Genomic DNA, 5,379 nt, shown 5'->3' on the forward strand with positions numbered 1-5,379 from the left:
ATTGACCATAAAGCGACTACCTAAAGAATGTCTTGCTAAATCAATGAAACATTTGATACATACACAACACAAGAAATTCCTATTACATGTTTTGAAAAATTGCGGTAATATTACAGAATTACAATTACATTATGAGAACTTTTATATTTCTATCATAGGTTAAGTTCATAACTAACTACTGTCAACTTTACACAGATAAAAATGTTGTAAGCTAATAGGTACATCAGGAGAAAGAATTTCTTCTGTTATAAACAAGAACATATACATAATATAGCAGATAAACCATATCATAACAAAATTAGTAAAATCACAGGTGTAAGTCTGTATATTATACTTCACAGGTGCTTCAAGCTGACTTAACCTCAGTTTTTGTCAACAAATGTAGCGACATGTCACTACAAGAAAAACGCAATCGAACAACACCGATCAGACAACACTCGACCAAAAAAGTGTTGCCCGAATTTTTCATACAATGGTTTTTCTGCAACCAAAAAACTGGTGTTGTCTGACGTTGATTACTACAAGCAATTAAAAAATGTTGTCTAGTAAAACAAATCAGACAAGTGTTTTCGAAATCAAGGTCTTGTGCGAATGGGAAGGCTTTTGCATTAATACAACGCTTTAAAATCCATTGTCTAGTTGATGGAGACAGACAATGCTTTCTAAACGATGTTGTGCAAATGAGTAAGTTTGCACAACGAGTTTTAGAATGCATTGTCTGAAAATGATTGAGATAAGGTCTGGTTTAACAGTTGTGGAAATGAGACAAGTGTTTTTTCCAAACAATTAATTTTAAATTTTTTTAGAACTACAAATTCTAATTAAATCCACTTTCATCCAGATTAAATATTTAAATTTTATATTTCAAAATAGTTTAATTATCTACTTTATAATTAACAAAAAAAATAATCACAAGTACTTCAAATTTACATTGTTAATTGTTCAATTCAAACAAGTGTTTTTCGACAAAGCACGTTGTATTAATCTACCTTATACAAGTTTTTTTTTAAATAAAACAATTGTAATAGTCAGACAACCGTTATGGATATTTATAATCTGTTGTAAAATTTATAATACTAGGACTTAATTGACATTATATACGAATGTTAATAGTGCTACTTTTCAGATATAACTCGTTATAATATTATTCGGCGTATCATATATGTGCCAACCTATAAATATACCTAATAATTACACTTCAAATTCACATTATTAATTGTTCAATTCAAACAAGAGTTTTTCAAAAAAGCACGTTATATTAATCTACCTTATACAAGTATTTTTAAAATAAAACATTTATAACAGTCAGACAACCGTTATCGATATTTATAATCTGTTATAAAATTTGTAGTACTGCAACAATCTTAAAGAAAAAACTGTTGTAGAATTCCAACAACGGTATTTCCTAAAAAACACTTATATAAAGTAACTTACCACAACATGATTTTAGAAAAAACCGTTGTCTATACTTTAACTAGTTTTTAATTTTTTTTGGAATAATTATATGCCACCGTTTATTAATTTAGACGAGTAACCAATAACTTACACCAAATTAATTTGTGTTTATTAAGATTTGAAATCATTTTTTTCATAGATTTTTGAATTCTTTTACCTATTAGTATTAGACGTTACACGAATATTAACAGCGTTAACAAATAATCACATTGATGAGGACATAATGTGTAGATTAAGTTAAAAATATAACTCATAATATCTATTTGTTGGTTTTGTGGACTTCGTACGGATATTAATAGCGTTAACTTACGAATATTACTCATAATAACATAAAGCAACACATAATCTATATACTAACTTATAGATATAAGTCATAATAACGATATTAGGATTTAGTTGACATTATATACGAATGTTAGTAGTGCTACTTTTCAGATATAACTCGTTATAATATTATTCGGCATATCATATGTGTGCTAACCTACAAATATACCTAATAATTACACTTCAAATTTACATTATTAACTGTTCAATTCCAACAAGTGTTTTTCGAAAAAGCACGTTGTATTAATCAATCTTATACAAGTATTTTTAAAATAAAACACTTGTATTAATCAGACAACCGTTATCGATATTTATAATCTGTTGTAAAATTTATAATACTGCAACAATCTTAAAGAAAAAACCGTTGTAGAATTCGGACAACGGTATTTCCTAGAAAACACTTATGTAAAGTAACTTACCACAACATGATTTTAGAAAAAACCGTTGTCTATACTTTTACTAGTTTATAAATATTTTTCCGAATAATTATATGCCACCGTTTATTAATTTATACGAGTAACCAATAACTTACACCAAATTAATTTGTGTTTATTAAGATTTGAAATCATCTTTTCATAGATTTTTGAATTCTTTTACCTATTAGTATTAGACGTTATACGAATATTAATAGCGTCAACAGATAATCACATTGATGAGGACATAACGTGTAGATTAAGTTAAAAATGTAACTCATAATATCTATTTATTGGTTTTGTGGACTTCGTACGGACGTTAATAGCGTTAACATACGAATATTACTCATAATAACATAAAGCAGCACATAATCTATATACTAACTTACAGATATAAGTCATAATAACAATATTAGGATTTAGTTGACATTATATACGAATGTTAATAGTGCTACTTTTCAGATATAACTCGTTATAATATTATTCGGCGTATCATATGTGTGATAACCTACAAATGTACCTAATAATTACACTTCAAATTTACATTGTTAATTGTTCAATTCAAACAAGTGTTTTTCGAAAAAGCACGTTGTATTAATCTATCTTATACAACTATTTTTAAAATAAAACACTTGTAACAGTCAGACAACCGTTATCGATATTTATAATCTGTTGTAAAATTTATAATACTGCAACAATCTTAAATAAAAACCGTTGTAGAATTCCAACAACGGTATTTCCTAAAAGACACTTATGTAAAGTAACTTATCACAACATGATTTTAGAAAAAACTGTTGTCTTTACTTTTACTAGTTTTTAATTTTTTTTCGAAATAAATATATGCCACCGTTTATTAATTTATACGAGTAACCAATAACTTACACCAAATTAATTTGTGTTTATTAAGATTTGAAATCATCTTTTTCATAGATTTTTTGAATTCTTTTACCTATTCGAATTAGACGTTACACGAATATTAATAGAGTCAACTAGATTATCACATTGATGAGGACATAACATGTAGATTAAGTTAAAAATATAACTCGTAATATCTATTTGTTGGTTTTGTAGACTTCATACAGACGTTAATGGCGTTAACTTACGAATATTACTCATAACAACATAAAGCAGCACATAATCTATATACTAACTTACAGATATAAGTCATAGTAACAATATTAGGATTTAGTTGACATTATATATGAATCTTAATAGTGCTACTTTTCAGATATAACTCATTATAATATTATTCGGTGTATCATATGTGTGCTAACCTACAAATATACCTTATAATTACAACCTACTAATAACATAATATCGATAACGTGTATCAGATCGTTAATAACGTTAAATAATAAATATTTACGAATAAATAAGCTGAAAAATGGGCACATTTTTACAACGGTTTTCGTTCTCACACGTTGTCGTATAAAACTATTGTTAGGTCCCAATTTGTTTGTAGAAGGGGGGGTTGAATGCAAACAATACCGTTTAATCGAATAAAATGCGGAATAAAATTGTGAAACAAAATTCAAGTTAAATAAAACTTTTATTAAACTTGAAAGGTGTTACAACTACGGTATCGGTTACAAGGGATTAATCTCAAATCAATTATTACAAATCTAGAATAAATTCGACATGAACTTTTTCTATTTTTGTAATTAAAAGATCAAATGCTAAATGCGATTTGAGATTAAGTTCTAGGGATTTTAATCCGCTAGATTGATACACAAGAACAAGATAAGTATTTCTAGTTGATTGGATTTAACTTTACAATCTAGAAATTGATCTTGAAGTTGCAGATGAGATGAAATATTTTTCTGCTCCTTTTTCTTTTGTTCTTGAGTTTTTGTGTTCTGTTTGATTGATAGTGAAATAATAGACTTCTGCTCCTTTTTATCAAACAGCCGAATGTAAACATGTACTGGCATGACAATCTTCTTTGGCCAGCAAGACTTTCGGTATGACAAAATTTACAACTAGCAAGACAATTAAAATGAGCTAGCAAGACTTTCGGTATGACTATTGATTGTCATACCGATTGTCATATTAGTTCAAATAAATTGTCTTGCTGAATTAATAACAGATTTTAATCTAAACAGAAATTCTAATAAGACAATTAAATGTATTGGCATGACTTTCGGTATGACTATCAATTGTCATACCGATTGTCATACTAGTTCAAATGAATTGTCTTGCTGAATTTAAGCAGATTTTAAACCAATTAAAATCTTGTAAATCCTTAATATTAATTCTAAATTAATTAATCAATTTAATTCAATTAATCAATAAATTAATCTTTGCAGATATAATTTATTTTCTTAATTAAATTATATGACTTAATTAATTAATAGAGAATTAATACTAACGCTGAGCAGCATCCATTCTTCTGACAATCTTCTGAAAGTCACTGAGACTTATGAATCAATTCCGCCACTTCAATGCTGACACTCGATGTACTGTCTGGTTCATGAGTGACTAACTTCCGTGACGTTTCTTCATGTCTTGACTTTGATATTCTGATTGAATCCTTGTAATAAATGATACCTTGACGAGATCTCTGTCACTTGATTAAATCCACGATCTTGATTTATATCACTGAGGCATGATCAAATTCTTGAACTTCTTCCAGTGAATCTTCAAGTCTGTAGATGAACAATGTTTCTTTATTCTTTGACAGATGTTACATTGTGAGATCTCTCTGATGATTGATCCACTATTTACTTATTACATTCTTATTTGAGTTGAGTTAAATACTCGAATAAACGAGTAGGCTATGACATATGCCTTTCAATCTCCCCCTATTTGTTTGTTAGACAATAACAACAAATACCTAGAGGATAACTCAACTAACAAATAAGAAAAAGATATAAACAGTAATGTAAAGTAAATAGCAGAAAAGTTCTGGATTATATTTAACATTTTCCAGATTCCAAATGAAATTTACAAGTGAATACAAGATAGATGTTCCTCTAGCCTGAACATATAACTACATTAGACTATCTTGATTCATAAAGCTCTAATCATATTACATTGAGTTTTGAGCTCATTGACTTCAGTTTTCTTCTCTTCTGACTTCACCTTCTTCTAAATCTTGAAGCAATTCCTTGTCAAAGACACGATCCTTTTCTGAAGTGAAGCTTGCTGGTCTGACTGGTTGAACTCCAACTGACTTCAGCTTATTCTT

Source organism: Apium graveolens, chromosome 9 (genome assembly GCF_009905375.1).
Source record: "Apium graveolens cultivar Ventura chromosome 9, ASM990537v1, whole genome shotgun sequence".
NCBI lineage: Eukaryota > Viridiplantae > Streptophyta > Magnoliopsida > Apiales > Apiaceae > Apium > Apium graveolens.